General features: G+C 51.8%; 1 protein-coding gene and 1 pseudogene across 1 annotated transcript in view; one reads left to right on the forward strand and one right to left on the reverse strand.

Moving 5' to 3' along the window:
• Window positions 1–23162, reverse strand: part of RTN4RL1 (reticulon 4 receptor like 1) — a 95808-nt gene that overhangs the window by 18616 nt on the left and 54030 nt on the right. The window lies entirely within an intron of this gene.
• On the forward strand, window positions 14069–14800 carry LOC120366899 (high mobility group protein B3 pseudogene; annotated as a pseudogene).

Raw genomic sequence — 23162 nt, forward strand, 5'->3', positions numbered from 1 at the left:
GTGGAGGTGTCTTTGCCCTCACTGGGGGCACTGCTCCTGCCTGTGGAGCCCACAACCCTCTGGGAGGTGGTGAGTTACCTGATAGCCTTGAAATAAGTCTGGGTTTTCACTTATATGGGGCAAGGCTGGTGTCTGCTGCTGGCAGATAAGAATCTTCCCTGATGCTGGGTCCCTGGAGCTCAGCTTGGGTTCCGGGCTGAGACAGATGTGCCCATCTGTGCACCCCAGTCTCTGCTCTGAGGCATCCCGCTCCCCTCTCCCTCCCTTCCTGGAGCAGCAGCTGCCCGGGAAGGTGAGTCAGAAGGCAGCACTAAACGCAGCGGCCGGGGTCAGCCAGTGAGACTGCCCCAGGAGCTTGACTCTGAAGCAAGCGACGGGTCCAGAGCCCTTTCATCCTGGTGGTGCCATCCTGGGGACACTGTCCACCAGATCTTTATACCAAGACCCCGGCGCCACCCTGGAGTCCTGCCCTCCCAGAGCTGCGTTGCTCACATTCTCCTTTGGGTCTGCAGGCCACCCTCCCCCATCTTCATTCTGCACAGGTCTGCCCAACCTGCCTCTTCTTGGCTATTAAGATCCAAATTTCCGCCAGGCGCGGTGGCTCACGCCTGTAATCCCAGCACTTTGGGAGGCCGAGGAGGGTGGATCACGAGGTCAAGAGATCGAGACCATCCTGGTCAACATGGTGAAACCCCGTCTCTACTAAAAATACAAAAAATTAGCTGGACGTGGTGGCACGTGTCTGTAATCCCAGCTACTCAGGAGGCTGAGGCAGGAGAATTGCCTGAACCCAGGAGCGGAGGTTGCGGTGAGCCGAGATCGCGCCATTGCACTCCAGCCGGGGTAACAAGAGTGAAACTCTCAAAAAAAAAAAAAAAAAAGATCCAAACTTCCTTCAGAGGGAACCATGTGCTCCTCTAGAGGATCCGGGCTCTCCTCCTGCCGCGGTGAGTCTCTGCCTACTATGTACTCCACTGTCTGGGGTTGATTTAAACGGGAGCATGTGACTCAATTCTGACCTATGAGACACAAAGGAACGTTTGCTGAAGGACTTCTGGAAACATTTGTCTTCCTCCTTAAAGGAGACACGGCCAGGCGCAGTGGCTCAAGCCTGTAATCCCAGCACTTTGGGAGGCTGAGGCGGGTGGATCACGAGGTCAAGAGATCGAGACCATCCTGGTCAACATGGTGAAACCCCGTCTCTACTAAAGATACAAAAAAATTAGCTGAGCATGGTGACACGTGCCTATAATCCCAGCTACTCAGGAGGCTGAGGCAGGATAATTGCCTGAATCCAGGAGGCAGAGGTTGCGGTAAGCCGAGATCGCGCCATTGCACTCCAGCCTGGGTAACAAGAGCGAAACTCTGTCTCAAAAAAAAAAAAAAAAAAAAAAAAAAAGGAGACACGGGCCAGGTGCAATGGGTCACACCCATAATTCTAGCCCCTTGGGAGGCTGAGGTGGCAGGATCACTTGAAGCCAGGTGTTTTCGGCTGCAGTGAGCTGTGATTGTGCCACTACACTCCAGCCAGTGTGATAGAGTGAGACCTCATCTCTAAAAATAAAGATGAAGGCCTCAACCTCATGGGCTCAAGTGATCTTCCTGCCTCGGCCTCCTGAGTAGCTGGGACTACATACCTGTGCACGCCGCTGTGCCCAGCTAATTTTGCATTTTTTGGAGAGATAGGGTATAACTATATTGTTGGGGTTAGTATCAAACCCTGGGCTCAAGCAGTCCTCCCGCCTTAGCCTCCCAAAGTGCATGATTACAGGCATGAGCTACTGTGTCTCACCTAAATGTTTTAAATTTTTATTTTTTAAATCTTTATTTATTTTTATTTATTTATTTTTTTCAGACCGGGTCTCACTCTATCACCCAGACTGGAGTGCAGTGGCACAATCTCAGCTCACTATAGCCACCACCTCCCGGGTTCAAGTGATTCTCCTGCCTCAGCCTCCCAAGTAGCTGGAACTACAGGTGCACGCCACCACGCCCCGCTAATTTGCCCCACTAATTTTTTTCTTTTCTGAGATGAAGTTTCGCTCTTGTTACCCAGGCTGGAGTGCAATGGTGCAATCTCGCTCACTGCAACCTCCACCTCCTGGGTTCAGGCAATTCTCCTGCCTCAGCCTCCCAAGGAGCTGGGATTACAGGCACGTGCCACCATGCCCAGCTAATTTTTGTATTTTTAGTAGAGAAGGGGTTTCACCATGTTGGCCAGGATGGTCTTGATCTCCTGACCTCGTGATCCACCCGCCTCGACCTCCCAAAGTGCTGGGATTACAGGCGTGAGCCACCACACCCAGCCTGCATTTTCAATTACTGTGTCTAAAAGCTTCCCAACACACCTTCCAGTGAATTCCTTTTTTGCCGAGTCAGTCAGACAAGCGCTCTCTTGCTAAAAAAAAAAAAAAAAGTCTAACTTATGTACTGGGTAACTCCGTGACTCGGCTCAGATGGGACCTGCTCCAGGAGGGCAGTGGTGTGATCTCAGCTCACTGCAATCTCTGCCTCCTGGGTTCAAGGAATTCTCCTGCCTCAGCCTCCCAAGTAGCTGGAATTACAGGCTCTTGCCACCACGCCCAGCTAATTTTTGTATTTTTAGTAGAAATGGGGTTTCATCATGTTGACCGGGCTGGTCTCGAACTCCTGACCTCAGGTGATCCATCCGCCTCGGCCTCCCAAAGTGCTGAGATTACAGGCATGAGCCTCCGTGCCTGGCCCACTCTCACTCTCATCTCTGTTTACCCTCAGAGGCGCAGCACTGCTGGGTGTCCAGCTGGTTCCCAGTACATAGAGGTCATCCTGCTGTCTGTCAAGTAAATGAATCAATGAATGATTTAGCTGTTATTCATACTAGCCAAAAGCAAACCCCTCCGGTGCTTTGGTTAGCCCAAGTGGCCTTATTGTGGGAAAGTGGGGATATATAATAAGATGCAGGGCCGGGCACAGTAGCTCACGCCTGTAATCCCAGCATTTTGGGAGGCCGAGGCGGGGCGGATCATGAGGTCAGGAGATCGAGACCATACTTGCCAACATGGTGAAACCCCATCTCTACTAAAAATACAAAAAAATTAGCCAGGCGTGGTGGCGCACGCCTGTAGTTGCAGCCACTCGGGAGGCTGAAGCAGGAGAATCACTTGAACCCAGGAGGCGGAGGTTGCAGTGAGCTAAGATCGCGCCACTGCACTCCAGCCTGGGTGACAGTGCGAGACTCTGTCTCAAAAACAAACAAACAAAAACAACAACAACCAAAAACATAAGATACAGCAGCCAGAGGACCCCAGGGCAGGCTCCTTGTGCTTCCAGGATAAGCGACTGCCAGGTATTCAGGCCTCACCCCACAGATAATTCCCCTCAGACCCTTCACCCTCGGAGAGATAATTCACCTGTCCTCACTGCCCTGCAGAGTCTGAGAATTTCCCGTCCCAGGCCTTGAATCACCTTCTCTTCTCTGTCAGCCTGAGCGCCACTCTTTCACTAGGGACCCACCTCTGGCCGGCCACCAGCCCCTCCCAGCCTCTGACTTCAGCCCAGGAGGGTGGGCCCAGGTAGCATTCAGCATGGGCTGGGTGTGTGGGCCCCAAACCCTATTTTTTCCCTATAAGGTTTTTCTTTAATATCACTCATCATTATTTACTTCCAAAATAATGCTTGCCAGGGCCGGGCAAGGTGGCTCACACCTGTAATGCCAATACTTTGGGAGGTCAAGGCAGGAGGATGGCTTGAGCCCAGGGGTTTGAGACAGCCTGGGCAACATAGTGAGACTCTGTCTCTACGAAACATTTTAACAGGCCAGGTGCTGTGGCTCACACCTGTAATCCCAGCATTTTGGAAGGCTGAGGCCAATATGGTGAAACCCTGTCTCTACTAAAAATACAAAAATTAGCTGGGCGTGGTGGTGTATACTTGTAGTCCCAGCTGCTCGGGAGGCTGAGAACTGCACTCCAGCCTAGGTGACAGAGTGACTCCATCTCAAAAAAAAAATTTTTTTTTTTTAACGATTAGCCAGCTGTGGTGGCACATGCCTGTAGTCCCAGCTACTCAGGAGGCTGAGGTGGGAGGATCACTTGAGCCCAGGAGGTCAAGGCTGCTGATCCTGCCACTGTACTTCAGCCTGGCTAAAAGAGTAAAACCCTATCTCAAAATAATAATTATTATTATTACTTTTTTTTTTTTTTTTTTTTTCAGATGGAGTCTCACTCTGTAGCCCAGACTAGAGTGCAATGGCATGATCTGGGATCACTGCAAACTCTGCTTCCCAGGTTCAAGCAATTCTGCCTCAGCCTCCCAAGCAGGTGGGATTATAGGTGCCCACGCCTGGCTAATTTTTGTATTTTTAGTAGAGTCGAGGTTTCGCCATGTTGGCCAGGGTGGTCTCGAACTCCTGATCTCAAGTGATTTGTCTGCCTCAGCCTCCCAAAGTGCTGAGATTACAGGTGCAAAATAAGTATTGTTAAATTAAATTAAATAATACTTGCCAGTTGTGGAAAACATGAGAAGTATAGAAGTAAAAAGGAAGAAGAATCACTACAATCCCATTACCCTTGACAGCCGTTGACAGAGCCTTGCTGTATCTTCTTTCAATACTTCCTTTTTTTATATGGAGCTATATAAAATTTAAATAAAAATTTTATTTAAAGAAATAAAATTGGGATCATGCTATATATGGAATTTCTGTATCCTGCATTTTCTACTTAAGACCATTCCATTCACGCAGCAGATCTCAGGGGGTCTCTATCTTCGAGGCTGTGTACTAGGAGAGCAGCAGGGAGCCCAGCAGGAAGGGGGGGCCCACCACCCAGGGAAGGGTGGTTGGCAAAACAGGCATGTGTCCAGCACCATGCCCAAATACACCTGCAGCTTGGAAGGCGGAGTAAAGATCCAGGTAGCTAAGAGAACTGTGGGGTTCCCTCATCTGTGGGGGTGTTAAGTTTTGGAGGGTCTGAAGGTTGAGGACTCAAGTCGGGTTGTCGGGGGAGGGGGGATTCCAGGCAGAGGTAGTAGTCTACGAGGAGAGCCTGAGGCCAGAGGACACACACAGCTAAATAAGAGTGATATGGTAGCAGGCAAGGTGTTTAGAGACTGCAGAGGATCCCGCTGCTGGAACAGATGGTAATTTATCTGTGGAAAAGTTAGATTGTTTCTCATTGTTCACTGTTACAAACGATCATGGCAGAAATTGGTAACAGTTGCCTTCTGGGAGGGATATGAGGGAGCTCCAGGACTGGGGTGAGCGAGACATCACTGTATCCCTGTCCGGAACTGTTTTTTTTTTTTTTTTTTTTTTTCAGAATCTCACTCTTGTCACGCAGGCTGGAATGGAATAGTGCGATCTCGGCCCACTGCAACCTCCACCTCCACGGTTCAAGCGATTCTCCTGCCTCGGCCTCCCGAGTAGCTGAAACTACAGGCGTGAGCCACCACGCTCGGCTAATTTTTATATTTTTAGTAGAGATACGGTTTCACTATGTTGGCCAGGATGGTTTCAATCTCTTGATCTTGTGATTCACTTGCCTTGGCCTCCCAAAGTGCTGGGATTACAGGCATGAGCCACTGCGCCTGGCTGGGAACTTTTTTTTTTTTTTTTTTTTTTTTTTTTTTGAGATGGAGTCTCACTTTTGTTGCCTAGGCTGGAGCGCAGTGGCGCAATCTCAGCTCACTGCAACCCCTGCCTCACCAGTTCAAGTGATTCTCCTGCCTCAGCCTCCCAACTAACTGGGATAATACTTTTACGATGTTGACCAGCCTGGTCTCAAACTCCTGACTGCAGGTGATCTGCTGGCCTCGGCTTCCCAAAGTGCTGGGATTACAGGCGTGAGCCTCCTCACCCAGCCAGGAACTTTATATGTATTTACCATGTGACCGATCTATTGATTCTTTTCAAGAGTCAGTTAAATTAAAACTAAATAATGAAAAAAAAAACAATTAAATACTGTTGGAATGAGCATCTTTGTGCTCGTGGCTTCGTTCAATACCTGACCCTTCCTTACATCAGATTGATTGGGTCCAAGTCCTCTTGACATCTGCTGAGGAGGCACCTGTCACAACATTCAGCCCCTAAAACTGAAGTTCTACACTCAGAAAATCACCAGCTATGGAAGCTTCCAGAGATTCAGCGCTTTCCTCTTGTTTGTCTTCCCAGCTGGATTGTGAGCACCCAGAAGAGACAAGGCTGGTGTGAAGACGAGACCGTGGATGACGGAAGAGGTTAACAGGTGCTGCACCCCCTCTGTGTGCCAGGCCTACCCACGCTGGGGGTGTCCACATACAGTCACTGAACAGTCTCCTTGAATTATTTTAAAGCTTAATATCCTTATCTTACACCTGAGAAAAATCAGCCTCAACAAAGTGAGGTGGCAGGGCCAGGCGTGGGGGCTCACACCTGTCACCCTAGCACTGTGGGAGGCCGAAGTAGGCGGATCACCTGAGGTCAGGAGTTTGAGACCAGCCTGGCCAACATGTCAAAACCCTGTCTCTACTAAAAATACAGAAATTAGCTGGGCACGGTGGTGTGTACCTGTGATCCCAGCTACTTGGGAATCTGAGGCAAGAGAATCGCTCAAACCAAAGGCGGAGGTTGCAGTGAGCCGAGATCTCACCACTGCACTCTAGCCTGGGCAACAGAGTGAGACTCCATCTCAAATGACAACAAAAACAAGGTGAGATGGGGGGTTGCAGCACTCACACCTGTAATCCCAACACTTTAGGAGGCTGAGGCAGGAGGATCACTTGAACCCAGGAGTTCAGGATCAGCCTGGGTAACATAGTGAGACCCACCTCTACCAAAAAAAAAAAAAAAAAAAAAAAAGAAAAAGAAAAAGAAAAAATTAGCCTGGCATGTGAGTGCACACCTGTAGTCCCAGCTACTTGAGAGGCTGAGAAGGGAGGATGGCTGGAGCCCAGGAGTTGAAAGGTTGCAATGAGATGTGGTTGCACCACTGCACTCCAGCCTGGGAGACAAAGTGAGAACATATCTCAAAAACAAAAGCAAGGGCCAGCTGCAGTGGCTCACGCCTGTAATCCCAGCACTTTGAGTGGCCAAGGCGGGCGGATCACAAGATCAGGAGTTCGAGACCAGCCTGGCCAAAATGGTAAAACTCTGTCTCTACTAAAAATACAAAAATTAGCTGGGCGTGGTGGCACATGCCTATAATCCCAGCTACTCGGGAGGCTGAGGCAGAATTGCTTAAACCCGGAGGCAGACGCTCCAGTGAGCCAAGATTGTGCCACTGCACTCCAGCCTGGGCAACAGTGCAAGACTTGCTCTCAGAAACAAAAAACAAAAATAAAACCAAAAAGAAAAAAAAAACAAAGTGAGGTGATTTGTCCAAAATGGTGGAGCCAGGATTCAAACAAGATTGCTCTGACATCCAACCGTGGGAGGACACAGCTCTCTCCTTAGAGATGCTGCTGCACAGAGACTCCTCTCCAGCACCGCCCCCCCCAGTGCCCCACCAGGCACCCCCACACCTCCCAGGAGTGGTGTCTTGCTCCCCGGCCAGTAACTTCATTCCGCCCTCTTTTCATTATTAATTCCCTCTCCTTGTGCTTCACACTCATGAGGCCGGGGAGATAGACAAGGCGGATGGGGAAAGAAGTGGAAATTCTGTGTAATACCATCATCAGTATCACAAAACTTGTCTTAAGTGCCAGCCCCAGGGATTTGCTGGAGTTGGCTCGACAGAGGTGGGGCTGAAGGTCAGATTAAATTGGACTAGTAACCCCAGGGGGATACTTGAAAGAGGTTGCTAGCGAAAGCGCTCCCCGGCAGGATGGCGGCGGCAGAGGCGGAGGCAGGCGCTGGCATCAGCGTGCGGGTCGCCGGCCAGATCAAGCCTGCTTCTCAGGGCTTGCTGGTGACGGGCCTGGGTTCAGACGTCCTCCTCCGGAAGCCAGAAATCTTGCCTTTTTCCCCCAATGATGAGTTGGTATAAAAATGGATCTTGAATAAAACTGTCTGCAGTTTTCAAATTTCAAACTGCATTAGTCAAAATACATCAAATTTCCATGTACTGACTTAGCACCTGCTCAAAATCTGATCCTTTTTCAGCTGGAATATATTGTAATATGAATCACCTCCTGAGAGGCAAAAGGGAAAAGAAGCAGAGGGTGAGGGCCTCTGCAAACGCAGCCAGTGGGCGAGCTGGAATCCGGGGCTCCGGGGGCTCCCTGGCCTCTGACAGTGGTTCCTTTTATTTCCTGGGTGCCCAAGCCCCTCAGTTTCTTCCCTTGATCCTAGGTTTCTGGCTCAAACTCTTATTCTCTGGACAGCCTATGGCACACAGCACAGAAAATGACCATGTCACATCCTCTGGCCTTTAATAAGCACCTACTTTGTGCTGGGTGCTCAGGCTCACCGGAGAGGCAGACCTATAATCGTACTGCCAAATCCATTAGTGACTTCTTCATCCTCGTCTGCTCACCTTGGCAGCACTGGACACGGCCGGCCCTCCCCTCTGGAAACGCTTTCTTCTGTGTCGTCCTGTCCCGCCTCACCAGCTGCTGCTTCTTGGTCTGTTCTTCTGGCCTGATCACTACATATCCTGACTCCCCAGGGCTCAGCCATTGAACCTTCTCTCTTCTGTAGCCACACCTGTCCCCAGGTGACCTCACCTGGGCCCAGCTTTTTGTTTTATTTTGAGACAGAGTCTCGCTTGTTGCCCAGGCTGGAGTGCAGTGGCGAGATCTCATCTCACTGCAACCTCCGCCTCCAGGGTTCAAGAGATTCTCCTGCCTCAGCCTCCTGAGTAGCTGGGATTACAGGCGTGTAACACCACGCCCAGCTAATTTTTGTATTTTTAGTAGAGATGGGTTTTCACCATGTTGGCCCGGCTGGTTTCAAACTCCTGACCTCAGGTGATCTGCCTGCCTTGGCCTCCCAAAGTGCTGGGATTACAGGCGTGAGCCACCGCACCTGGCTAGGTCCAGGTTTTAAATATCATCTCCGTGGGGGTGGGGATCAGACATGTTTTGGCTCTAAACTCCAGACCAGTCCACCTGCCTGCCCACCTGGCATTGCCACGTTAGTATCTAATAAGCAGCGGAAACTCCACCTGTCCTAAATGAGCTCCCGGTACAGGCTTCCCTGTCTGCGAAGATGACATCCGAGTCATTCTGGTTGCTCAAGCTGGAAACGCAGGTGCTATTCCTTCATCATCTCTTCCTTCAATGCACCAAGTCCCACTGGCCCCACCTTCAAAATACCTCTCAAATTCACATCTCGGCCGGGCGCGGTGGCTCAAGCTTGTAATCCCAGCACTTTGGGAGGCCGAGGCGGGTGGATCACGAGGTCAAGAGATCGAGACCATCCTGGTCAACATGGTGAAACCCCGTCTCTACTAAAAATACAAAAAATGAGCTGGGCATGGTGGCGTGTGCCTGTAATCCCAGCTACTCAGGAGGCTGAGGCAGGAGAATTGCTTGAACCCAGGAGGCGGAGGTTGCGGTGAGCCGAGATTGCGCCATTGCACTCCAGCCTGGGTAACAAGAGCGAAACTCCGTCTCAAAAAAAAAAAAAAAAAAAAAAATTCACATCTCCCCATCCCCAGCACCCCCGCCCTACCCTAGGCCACTATCACCTGTCCCTGGGCCCCCACAGTGGCCTCCCTCACTGATCGCCCTCTTTTCTATTACAGCCCCATCTCCGCCCACAGCCTAAGCACAGCCAAAAGGATCTTCACAAATAGTGAGTGCTATCATGTTACTTTCCTGCTTGAAATCTTCAGTGGCTTTCCACTGCACCAGAATAAAACACAGACTCCTCACAGCCCACAGCACCCTCGCCAGCGGCCCCACCCCCTCTCCAGCCCCATCCTGCGCAGCTCTTCACATGCTAGCTGCACTTAGCCTCGGTTCCTAGACCACAGCGAGCTCATTCTTGCCTTGCAGGCTTTGTTTTGTTTTATTGAAAAATGTACAAATTTTTATGACAGATAAATAACACAAAAGTTACCGTCTTGAAGCGTACGGCGTGCTGGCGCACAGCATATTCGCACCATTGTGCCACCATCATTGCTATCGAGCTCAGAACACTTTCATCACCCCAAAGGGAAACCCTGTCCCCATTAGCAGTCTCTCCCCATTCTTCCTCCCCTGTCCCTGGCAAGCACAAATGTGCTTTCTGTCTCTGTGGATTTGCCTCTTCCGGATATTTCATACAAATGGAATCACACCGTGTTGGCCTGGGAGTTCTTGCACTGACTGTTCCTACTGGGCCCTCTCTGCCCCAACAGGGGCCTCTCTGCCCCAGGCCTTTGCGGGACCACCTCCTTCTTCACATTTGTCTCGGCTCAAAAGTCACCTCCCTGTCTGGAGCCGAGGCCCCGCCCCTCTGCTCCCAGTACCCTGCCCTATTTATTTCATTTTTAGCACTTAACACTCTCTGAGAGCACCTTGCTTAATTATTTGTTTGCGTGTATTGTCTTCCCCCTGGTCGCTCCCTCTGATACCCCCAGCCCCAAGATAGGGCCGGGCACCCAGGTGGTGCTCAGCAATTATTTGTGGATTGAACAAGCTAATTCACTATCAAGTTCTCTGCACTCCGGTGGAACCATCTACAAAGCTAAAGAAACAGCCAAGGAGGGAAGAAAGCAGTGCTAGGGGGAGAACAGGGGTGACCAGGAAAAGTCACAAAGGGAAGGGAGGCCTGGAGGGAGGGCTAGAAGCTCCGCTGGCACTCGGGGAGGAAGGGGCAGGGCATTCCAGGCAGAAGGAACCGCATGGGCAAGAGGCCTGGAGGCCTGAGTGAGACAGCGGCAAGGCAGGAGTCACGTGATGTCGTCTCTAGTTTGTTTTTGTCCCCTAATTGATTCACATTCACTGGCCTCCCACAAAGAGGGTTTCAGCACCTAAGGCTCAGAGAGGAAAGAAGGGGCGGAGTCTCTTTTGTTCGTTTCTTCTTCCCTCCTCCCATCCTGGTCCTAGTGTGTTCCTGACGCCCCACAGACACAAAGAGAAGCAGGCTGGCGCGCGCCTGTGGTCCCAGCTACTCAGGAGGCTGAAGCAGGAGAATCGCTTGAACCCGGGAGGCGCAGGTTGTGGTGAGCCAAGATCTCGCCATTGCACTCCAGCCTGGGTGACAGAGTGAGACTCCGTCTCAAAAAAAAAAAAGGAAAAACAGGCTGGGGCCGGGCGCTGTGGCTCATGCCTGTAATCCCAGCACTTTGGGAGGCCATCTCGGGCAGATCACTTGAGGTCAGGAGTTCAAGACCAGCCTGGACAACATGGTCCCATCTCTACTAAAAATACAAAAAAAATTAGCTGGGTGTGGTGGTGGGCGCCTGTAGTCCCAGCTACTAGGGAAGCTGTGGCAGGAGAATTGCTTGAGCCCACGAGGCGGAGGTTGCAGTGGGCCAAGATTGCACCACTGCACTCCAGCCTGGGTGACAGAGCAAGACTTTGTCTAAAAAAGAAAAAGAAAAGCAGGCTGGGCATGGAGGCTCATGCTTGTAATCCCAGCCCGTTGGGAGGCCGAGGCAAAAGGATCGCTTGAGTCCAAGGATTTGACAACAGCCTGGGCCACAGAGCAAGACTCCATCTCTACAAAACACACACAAAAAAACAGCTGGGTGTTGTGACACGTGCATCTAGTTCTAGCTACTCAGGAGGCAGAGGTGGGAGGACTGCCTGAGCCAGGGATACCAAGGCTGCCGTAAGCCATGTCGCATTACTGCACTTTATCCTGGGTGACAAATCAAGACCCTCTCTTGAAAAAAAAAGAAAAAAGAAAAGAAAAAGAAAAAAATAGACTAGTTGCCAGTTTTCTTTGTATGTATTTATTTTGTGAGATTGGGTCTCACTCTCTTGCCCAGGCCGGAGTGCAGTGGTGCCGTCTTGGCTCACTGCAGCCTCCGCCTCCCAGGTTCAAGTGATTCTCCTGCCGCAGCCTCTGGAGTAGCTGGGCTACAGGTGCTCACCACCACCCCGGCCGTAGTTTCCAGTTTTCTAATTAAAATCATCTTGCAACCACTTTTTAAGAGAAGTGGGAAGGCCAGGTGTGGTGGCTCACGCCTGTAATCCCAACACTTTGGGAAGCTGAGGCAGGTGGATCACTTGAGGTCAGGATTTCAACATCAGCCTGACCAACATGGTGAAACCCGCCTTTACTAAAAATACAAAAACCAGCCAGGCAGGGTGGTGCACAGCTACTTGGGAGGCTGAGGCAAGAGAATAGCTTGAACCAGGAGGCGGAGGTTGCAGTGAGCCAAGATCGTGCCACTGCACTCCAGCCTGGACGGCAAAGGGAGACTCCATCTTGGGATAAAAAACAGGGACGTGGGAAGGTAGGGAGGGCAATGACGTATATTATAGATCATTGACAGCTCTATTTTATTTTATTGTTTTAGAGATGGGGTCTCACTTTGTTGTCCAGGCTAGACTGCAGAGGTGCAGCCATAGCTCACTGCAGCCTCGAACTCCTACCTCTGCCTCCTGAGTAGTTGGGATTACAGTCAGGAGCCACAGCACCTGGCGTGTCAGCCGTGTTTAATAGTCAGAGGAGAGTTTCAGCTCTTTAGGTTCCTGGGAGGAAGGCAGAGCTGGGATGGACCTGTGATTGCTTCCCACTGGCCCTCCCTGCGTCATCTTTCTGAGCTGAGCCGCCGGCCCCTCTGGGCTCAGAGCTGTCTGTGAGCCCCGAGTCCTTCATTTCTCTTGATCGAATCAGGCCTGGCTGACCCAGGCCCTGTGGCTCTGGGAGTCCAGCTGAGCTCCCAGGAGGAGAGGCCCTTGCCCAAAGCCAGGAGGCTCACAAGGGCAAATTCAATTGTGGGCGAGGCAGGAGCCATTAACCTGTCTGTGGACTGCAGCACCCCCACCCTCTCTCCCTTCTGCCAGCCAGGCTGCCTCTGCTGGGTCCTTGCTGCCCACCACCTCGGGCACTCCCCGCTGCCTCTGGGCTGTATCCACCCGCCTCTGCCACTCGACGCTCCGTAGATCTTACCACCTGGGCCTCTAGGATCAGAGTGGATTTTGAGGTAAGGAGAACAAATCTATGGGGCGTTTGCATTCCTGCCTTGGAGGCAAAGCTGGCCCTTGGCCCTACCCAACCCCAGTCTGCCCTTGGGAGCTCTAATGGGGAGGAGGTCCTGGACACAGGTGGCAGTCACTTGAGAAAAGAGTTCCTCGGTTTCGAGCACCTGGAACAGTCTGGGGCTGTGCTGTCTCCCACAGTAGCTGCTTCCCACACGTGGCCACCTAACGCTTGAAATGTGCTCATTTCAAAGACTTAGTATGAAAAAGAATAAAAATACCTCATGAATAATTTTACATTGATTGCATGTTGATATTGCTCCATCATATTTTGAATATATTGGGTTAAATATTAAAATATTTTAGGCCCAGTCTGGTGCCTCACGCCTGTAATTCTTTCAGAAGCTGAAGTGAGGATTGCTTGAGTCCAGGAGTTTGAGGCCAGGCTGGGCAACATGGCAAGAACCGTCTCTACAAAAAATTTAATAATTAGCGGCATGCTGGCATGTGCTTGTAGTCCCAGCTACTCAGGAGGCTGAAGTGGGAGGATGGCTTCAGCCCAGGAAGTCAAGGCCATAGGGAGTTATGATCACACCTCTGTTCTCCAGCCTGGGTGACAGAGCAAAAACCTATCTCTAAAAAAAATTTATGGCTGGGCACGGTCGTAATCCCAGCACTTTGGGAGGCTGAAGTGGGCAGACCACAAGGTCAGAAGTTCAAGGCCAGCCTGACCAACATGGTAAAACGCCGTCTCTACCAAAAATACAAAAGTTAGCTGGGCTTGGTGGCGGGTGCCTGTAATCCTAGCTACTCAGGAGGCTGAGGCAGGAGAATCACTTCAACCCGGGAGGCAGAGGTTGCAGTCAGCCGAGATCGCGCCACTGCCCTCCAGCCTGGGTGACAGAGCAAGACTCTATCTCAAAAAAGAAAGGAAAAAAAAACTAAAAAGTACAGCTACTCAGGAGGCTAAGGCAGGAGAATTGCGTGAACCCAGGAGGCGGAGGTTGCGGTGAGCCAAGATCGCGCCATTGCACTCCAGCCTGGGTAACAAGAGTGAAACTGTCTCAAAAAAAAAAAAAAAATCTTGAGACTAGCGAACAATACAGTCGGGATGGCTAAAGGTGACCCCAAGAAACCAAAGGACAAGATGTCTGCTTATGCCTTCTTTGTGCAGACGTGCAGAGAAGAACATAAGAAGAAAAACCCAGAGGTCCCTGTTAATTTTGCAGAATTTTCCAAGAAATGCTCTGAGAGGTGGAAGACAATGTCCGGGAAAGAGAAATCTAAATTTGATGAAATGGCAAAGGCGGATAAAGTGCGCTATGATCACAAAATGAAGGATTATGGACCAGCTAAGGGAGGCAAGAAGAAGGATCCTAATGCCCCCAAAAGGCCACCGTCTGGCTTCTTCCTGTTCTGCTCAGAATTCCGCCCCAAGATCAAATCCACAAACCCTGGCATCTCTATTGGAGACCTGGCAAAAAAGCTGGGTGAGATGTGGAAGAACCTAAATGACAGCAAAAAGCAGCCTTCCGTCACTAAGGCAGCAAAGCTGAAGGGGAAGCATGAGGAGGATGTTGCTGACTGTAAGTTGAAAGGAAAGTTTGATGGTGCAAAGGGTCCTGCTAAAGTTGCCCGGAAAAAAGTGGAAGAGGAAGATGAGGAGGAAGATGAGGAGGAAGAGGAGGAGGAGGAGGAGGAAGAGGAGGAGGAGGAGGAGGAGGAGGAGGAGGAGGAGGAGGATGAATAAAAAAACTGTTTATCTGTCTCCTTGTGAATACTTAGAGTAGGGGAGCGCCGTAATTGACACATCTCTTACTTGAGAAGGGTCTGTTGCCCTCATTAGGTTTAATTATAAAATTTGATCACGATCATATTGTAGTCTCTCAAAGTGCCCTGGAGATTGTCAGTGGTTTACATGAAGGGGACATGGGGGTCTGGAGCACCCTGAAACTGTATCCAAGTTGTACGTATTTCCAAACATTTTGAAAATGAAAAGGCACTCTCGTGTTCTCCTCACTCTGTGCACTTTGCTGTTGGTGTGACAAGGCATTTAAAGATGTTTCTGGCATTTTTTTTATTTGTAAGGTGGTGTTAACTATATGGTTATTTGCTAGAAATCCTGAGTTATCAACTGTATATATCTATAGTTTGTAAAAATAACAAAACAACCAAGACAAACTCTTGATGCTCCTTGCCTGGCGTTGAGGCTGCGGGAAAGATGCCTTTTGGAGGGGCTGTAGCTCAGGGCGTGCACTGTGAGGCTGGACCTGTTAACTCTGCAGTGGGCATCCATTTAGCTTCAGGTTGTCTTGTTTCTGTATATAGTGACATAGCATTCTGCTACCATCTTAGCTGTGGACAAAGGGGGTCAGCTGGCATGAGATATTTTGTTTGTTTGTTTGTTTTGAGACGGGGTTTCACTCTTGTTACCCAGGCTGGAGTGCAATGGCGCGATCTCGGCTCACCGCAACCTCCGCCTCCTGGGTTCAAGCAATTCTCCTGCCTCAGCCTCCTGAGTAGCTGGGATTACAGGCACGCACCACCATGCCCAGCTAATTTTTGTATTTTTAGTAGAGACGGGGTTTCACCATGTTGACCAGGATGGTCTCGATCTCTTGACCTCGTGATCCACCCGCCTCGGCCTCCCAAAGTGCTGGGATTACAGGCATGAGCCACCGCGCCCGGCTGATATTTTTGTTTAAGTGCGGTAGTTTTTAAACTGTTTGTTTTTAAACAAACTGTAGAACTCTTCATTGTCAGCAAAGTGAAGTGCTGCTGCATCAACAAAAGTTCAAGAACTTTCTTGCCGGGCGTGGTGGCTCAAGCCCGTAATCCCAGCACTTTGGGAGGCCGAGGCGGGTGGATCACAAGGTCGAGAGATCGAGACCAACCTGGTCAACATGGTGAAACCCCGTCTCCACAAAAAATACAAAAAAGAATTAGCTGGGCATGGTGGCGCGTGCCTGTAATCCCAGCTACTCAGGAGGCTGAGGCAGGAGAATTGCCTGAACCCAGGAGGTGGAGGTTGCGGTGAGCCGAGATCGCCCCATTGCACTCCAGCCTGGGTGACAAGAGCAAAACTCCGTCTCAAAAAAAAAAAAAAAAAAAAAAAACCTTCTGTACTTAAACATGATTTGCAACGTTGTTATTTTTTTGGTATGTTTAGAATGCTGAAATGTTTTTGAAATTAAACAGTATTACCTTTTTTTAAAAAAAATCTTTTGAAATTAATTTCACCTGTTAGTTTGCTTTTCTAATATGGCTACTAGAAAATCGAATGTGCCTGTGTCTGGCCCAAGCTGGTCTTGAGCGGGGAAACAAGGGCTCTGGGCGGGTCCATCTCCCTGGCCCCGTGGAGGAGGAGCAGGGCGGGCACAGGGCCTGAGCGGGTATGGGTGACCTCAGTGGGTGCAGAGGAGAGTTGGCTCAAGGTAGAGGTGGTCTGGGGCCTCTCCCCGTTTGCTTTCCAGGTGAAGACCCCTGGTCCCACCAGGCCCCTGCTGCCCTCAGCGCAGACCCACACCATCCAGCCCACTCCTGCGGGAAGTCTGCGCCCTCAGTCCCAGGACTCTCCGCCCTCGCCTGGGCTGGGTCTAGCACAAGGCCACATGCCTGTGGGGCGGACTCTGGCTTCTGCCTTACCCCACCCCAGAGAGGGATGGATGGCTTGCTCTCTTCCCTGCTTCAGAGCCCAGCACACCCCTCCAGGCTCCTCACTATAGCTCCTGCTTCCTGCTGGAGAACAGGGCAGGCCCATCGGAGCACATCAGATCTCACGAAGGGGCCAAGCCTCCCTCTCAGGTCAGCAGCCCCTGCCTACCCCCCTGCTCCTCTGTGATGGCTCATTATTGCGGTATTCCCGGGAGACAGATGGAATTTTCCCCACCATCGCCTAATTACATTCCAGCTCGACATGATGCAGTGACGTGTGTCCAAGCCGCGCACGACGCCCAGAGCCACTGAGAGCAGAACGTGCCGAAAACGTGTGCAGTGGGGATGTTTCCACGTTGAGGTGTGTGCTGAGCTGTTACCGGGGAGGCCCTGGAGCGAGACCACCTGGGGAACTAACAGAACTGCGCCTAAGGCCACAGCTGCCCAGACAGAAGATGCTTCTAGTGGAAACTAGGGAGGGAGGTGGTGCAGGAAAAGCGTTCCCTGAGGGCGCGTCCCAGGGAGCCAGAGGATCCCAGCCCAGAATCCCAGGAGCAGCCTCACTTCCCTGGACAGGAGCTCCTCCCAGCGTCAGTGCGGCACCTCAGCATTCTCCTAGCCTGGGACAGCTGCCTTCTTTAGCTAGCGTGTTGCTCTTGGCATCCAAGGAGAAACCCTGGGGTGGGTAAGGGCAGTCTGTCTGTGTGGCCCCAGGGCCCAGCACTGCTCCACCCGCTGACATAGCCGCGGGTGTGATGTTGGTATGGATGCTCCTGGAGAACACAGAGTCCTTCTGCCCTCTGCTTCCATCCTGGGATGGGAACGGAGCCGCTGCTGGTCCCTGCTTCAACATGTGAGCTGGTCCCGACAGGCCAGCGCAGCACTTCTCCACAGGGCCTTCCCAGTTTCGCCCCCGCCCCCACTGCCCTCAGTGGCCCTTCCAAACCTCGCCCCTCTCTCTCTACCTCACATCCAGCCCAGCCCCCCACCTTCCCAGCTTCCTCACATCCCCACCCCAGCCACCCACCCGCCGTCCGACAGTGGGCCTCAGGCCCTCTTCCTCCCGTCCCATTCTCTCGCCTCTACATGTCAATTCAAAGGCTTTCAGGGTCCACGCAGGAAACGGAAGAGGCTGGGTAGGCAGGGAGGCGGCACAGGTGGCATCCCAGAAGCCAGCCCCCCTGCAGGCCCCAGGCTCCTGCCTGCTTTCCTGAAGGAAGAGGGGGCCCTGGGTTATCGACTCTGAATTTTGCCAGAGGCTGGGAGTCAGGATTTTTGCATTGCAATTGGTTGGCAACAAATTCAACAAGAAAAAACAAAACAAAACACTGTGGGCCCGCACAGCTCCACCTGCAGCCTGGATCCCGCCCGAGGCCAGCTTCGACAGCCGCCTTCCCGGCTAGCAGCTAGCAAGGCCCCCTCGGCATCCTCAGCTCCCGGTCTCGCTGCCCAGCGCCTGCGCCTGCAGACTCTGCTCACTCTCCCCTTGAACAACAAAACCATGCCCAGCGAAAACCTCCCTGCAGCCACCGCCTAACGTTCCTCCCTTCACAGGCAAACTTCTCCAAAGGCACACTTCTTCCCTGGCCACTCTCCCCCTGCAAGCCCTACAACGGGAATCCCACCGCTTCTCCCGGGCAGCCACGCAGACCCTGCTGCTGCCCCCAAACCCAACACTTCCCAGGTTCTGTCTTTTTTTTTTTTTTTTTTTTGAAACCGAGTCTCTCTGTCACCCAGGCTGGAGTGCAGTGGTGTGAACTCAGCTCACTGCAACCTCCACCTCCCAGGTGCAGGTGATTCTCCTGCCTCTCCTTCCCAAGTAGCCGGGACTACAGGCACCCACCACCACGCCCAGCTTTTTATTTTTTAGTAGAGATGGGGGTTTTACCTTGTTGGCCAGGCTGGTCTCAAACTCCTGACCTCAGGTGATCCGCCCACCTCAGCCTCCCAAAGTGCTGGGATTACAGGCGTGGGCCACCTTGCCTGGCCTCCAGTCTCTGTCTTGCTTCAACTGCTGCTGAGGTCAAAGCCCCCTTGAAATCTCCCCCTCCTACTTTCGCTGACACAACGCTCACCCAGGACCACTCCAGCTTTCCTGGCTGTTCCTTTTCAGCCCTGGCATGGGCCCCTCTTCTTTTTTTTGAGATGGAGTTTCACTCTTGTTACCCAGGCTGGAGTGCAATGGCGCGATCTCGGCTCACCGCAACCTCCATCTCCTGGGTACATGCAATTCTCCTGCCTCAACCTCCCGAGTAGCTGGGACTACAGGCATGTGCCACCACGTCCAGCTAATTTTTGTATTTTTAGTAGAGACAGAGTTTCACTATGTTGGCCAGGATGGTCTCGATCTCTTGACCTTGTGATCCACCTGCCTCAGCCTCCCAAACTGCTGGGATTACAGGCTTGAGCCACCGCGCCCGGCCTGGGCCCCTCTTCTTCTGCCCACAGCCTGTGGGGGCCACCGTGACCTGTGCATGTTCTGCTGGCTCCTGAGTTCCCTCATCTCAGGACTCTGCTGATTCAGAGTCCGAACTGCTTTCTGCACACATCTTGTGTGATCTCCTGGACTCTTTCCCCTTGGCATTTCCCAAACGAAAAGCACCCCCTCCAAACCCTTCCCCTTTTCCCGGGCTACCTCTTCTTAGTGACTGCCTCTGCTTCTGTCTGCCAGAAACCTGGGGTGCTGCCTTCTCCTCTTGAGTTGGGTTCTCCAAGCCCCACAGTCTGGGCCAGCCGTCCTCTCTCCTGACGGATCAGCTGCCTCTTCACTCACCTCCTGCCTTCTCTTGGCCCCACTCCCCCTTCACCATCTGAGAGATTTTTTTTTTTTTTTTTTTTTTTTGAGACGGAGTTTCACTCTTGTTACCCAGGCTGGAGTGCAATAGCGCGATCTCGGCTCACCGCAACCTCTGCCTCCTGGGTTCAGGCAATTCTCCTGCCTCAGCCTCCTGAGTAGCTGGGATTACAGGCACACGCCACCATGCCCAGCTGATTTTTTGTATTTTTAGTAGAGACGGGGTTTCACCATGTTGACCAGGATGGTCTCGAACTCTCGACCTCGTGATCCACCCGCCTCGGCCTCCCAAAGTGCTGGGATTACAGGCTTGAGCCACCGCGCCCGGCTGAGAGATTTTTTAAAAACTCAGCTCTGATGGTGTCGCTCCCAACTTCTGTGGCCCTTCTTGCAGGAGGATTTCTGGCTCTGCCCTGGGCTGGAAGCCAACACTCCTCTGCAGTCAGGAGCCCAGTGCCCTCCGTCCCTGATGTTCCTGGCATCCCCTCTCCCTGGGGCGCCCCTCCTTCCCACACCTACCTTCCTCATTGCACATGCTCTTCAAACTTGTCACAGGCTAAGGGGGATTGCCCCGCTTTGGGGCTTACCCAGAGCACTGTACATTCGACCTGGCCTCATAATTGTCAGTTTGCATGTAGGGATCTATTGCTGAGTGACAGACCAGAGGCACAAATGGACAGTGCCAAGCCACACATAAAAATAGAATTCTGACCCACAGTCTGCAGCAACCTGCCCGGGAGACCAACCCATGATCCACAGCAACCAGCCCAGCAAGCCAATCCATGAGTAAAGTCAGAGTCATGGGGAGCAGGACCACGCGACAACAATCTCTAGCAAACAAGCCAAGAAGCCAAACATGCCCCTGCCACAGTACGCCCAAAACAGCTAGGACTGGATTAGTCCCCCTCATCTGTGTCCCCACCTCCAACTTTGGACCAAGCAGAGAGAAAGCCAAAGATGCTCCCCTAGGAGTCACACTGGGTCACATGCTTCCCCTTGCCAACCTCTAGCTTCCCTATTCGAGCAGCCTCCAATCAGGATGTGCTTGAATCGTTCCCACATTATAAAATCTGCCACTCCTCTGCCTGCCTCAGCTCTGTGCCAAGATTTGAGTGAGGTGGCTGGCTCCCTTGCTAGGACACCTCTGAATAAATAGCCTTTACCCGTCCTCATTCAGTTGGTCTTCATTTATTTCTACATGTGTAACAAACCGCTCTGAACACCAGGGCTTAAAACAAAACCGTATCTTACTACAATAGTCCTGCTCATGCCCTCATGACTCTGTGGGTCAAACAGGCTCAGCAGGGCGGTTCTTCTGTTGTTCTCACTCTGGCTGTCTCACGTGGTTGCAGGCAGATGGTGGCAGGGGCTGGAGTCATTTGGGGACTGAGTTGTTATGATGTGAAGACACCTGAGCCTCTCCCTCTCTCTCCATGTAGCCTCAGCATTTCTCCTGTTTTTTTTGTTTTTGTTTTTTGTTTGTTTGTTTGTTTTTTGAGAAGGAGTTTTTGTTCTGTCATCTAGGCTGGAGTGCAATGGTGCAATCTCAATTCACTGCAACCTCTGCCTCCCGGGGGCAAGCAATTCTCACGCCTCAGCCTCCCAAGTAGCTGGGATTACAGGCACGCACCACCATGCCCAGCTAATTTTCTGTATTTGGTAGAGATGGGAGTTTCACCATGTTGGTCATGCTGGTCTTGAACTGCTGACCTCAGGTGATCCACCTGCCTTGGCCTCCCAAAGTGCTGGGATTACAGGCATGAGCCACGGTGCCTGGCCAGGATTTCTCCACTTAATGTGATCTCTGTGTGTGATCTCTCCTGCAAGGTAGCTGGACTTTTTACTTGTTAGGAGCAGAGCTCCAAAAACCACAGAGTGAAGCTGCCAGCCTTCATAAGGCTTAGGACCAGAACTGGCACAGCCTCACTTCCATCGCATTCTACCAGTTAGCCCCAGCCACAGAGCCAGCCCAGATTCCACATGGGAAGGGGCCCTCATGAGACAGGCGTAGCAGGATGGATGGGGGCCATCTTTGGGGACTGGCCATGACACAGCCTCCTTCCCTGCGGACACTGTGTTTTCTGTCTCTGTGCCCTCGGCCTCTAGCAGGGGCCTGTCAGAGCCAGTGCTCAGCAACCCCTGACAACTGAGAGAATGGAGGGAAGGACGGTGGATCCAACAGATGGAAAGAAGGGCTCTAAGCCGGCTCCGCTGCCCACAGGCCCTTACCACTGCGTTCAGTTCACAGCAACACTGCTCTCTGCTGCCTAACACTCCTCTATTTTTAAACCTCTCAAGCAGTGAGTGGTGCTTAACATTTTTTGAATCAGGGACCCCTTAAGGAATCTCATGAAAGCTGTAGGAGACCCTCTCCCTAGAGAAGTGAGCCTACATAATCACTCACACTTTCGCAGCGTACTAATGACAGCTGCCCTTGACTGAGAGCTCAAGACGTGCCAGCGACTGTGGAGGCACATCACGCCCATTACCCGACCTCTTACCCCAAACACCCTGCAAGGCAGACACCACTTAGTACAGTTTGGCTCTCAGTCCCCACCCAGATCTTAACCCTTATTGTAATCTTTATGTGTGGGGTGGGGAGGTGATTGGATCACGGTGGGGTGGTTCCCCCATGCTGATCTCATGATAGTGAGTTCTCATGAGAACCGATGGTTTATACATGTTTGACAGTTCCTCCTTCATGTGCTCTCTCATACCATATATATATATATATATATATATATATATATATGTGTGTGTGTGTGTGTGTGTGTGTGTGTGTGTGTGTGTGTATGAGACGAAGTTTCGCTCTCGTTACCCAGGCTGGAGGGCAATGGCGCGATCTCGGCTCACCGCAACCTCCACCTCCTGGGTTCAGGCAATTTTCCTGCCTCAGCCTCCTGAGTAGCTGGGATTACAGACACGTGCCACCATGCCCAGCTAATTTTTTGTATTTTTAGTAGAGACGGGGTTTCACCATGTTGACCAGGATGGTCTCGATCTCTCGACCTCGTGATCCACCCGCCTCGGCCTCCCAAAGTGCTGGGATTACAGGCTTGAGCCACTGCGCCCAGCCTAAATATATGTATGTTTTAAAGACAGGGTTTCTCCATGTTAGTCAGGCTAGTCTCGAACTCCCAACCTCAGGTGATCCACCTGCCTCAGCCTCTCAAAGTGCTGGGATTACAGGCGCGAGCCACCGCGCCCGACCCACGTGCTCTCTCTCCAGTCGCCATGTGAAGAAGGATGTGTTTGTTTCCCCTTTTGCCATGACTGTAAGTTTTCTGAGACCTCCCCAGTCATGCAGAACTGTGGGTCAACTAAACCTCTTTGCTTTATAAATCACCCAGTCTCGAGTATTTCCTAATAGCAGTGTGGAAACGAACTAGTACACTACTACTTAGTTCACTTTCATAGATGAGGAAGCAGAGGCTCAAAGAGGTGAAGGAACAAGTAGGAAGAGGCAGAATCCAGATTCCGAGCAAGAAGGTCTGACCGCAAAGCCACGCACTTGGCCGGGCACCGTAGGTCACCCGCATCATCCAAGCACTTCGGGAGGCCGAGGTGGGAGGACTGCTTGAGCCCAGGAGTTGGAGACCAGCCTGGGCAACATACGGAGACCCTGTCTCTACAAAAAAATTTAAACATTAGCCGGGCGTGGTGGCACACACCTGTAGTCCCAGCTACTTGGGAGGCTGAGGTGGGAAGATCACTTGGGCCTAGCAAGCGAAGGCTGCAGTGA

This window comes from Saimiri boliviensis, chromosome 17 (assembly GCF_048565385.1).
Source record: "Saimiri boliviensis isolate mSaiBol1 chromosome 17, mSaiBol1.pri, whole genome shotgun sequence".
In the NCBI taxonomy this organism is placed as follows: Eukaryota; Metazoa; Chordata; class Mammalia; order Primates; family Cebidae; genus Saimiri; species Saimiri boliviensis.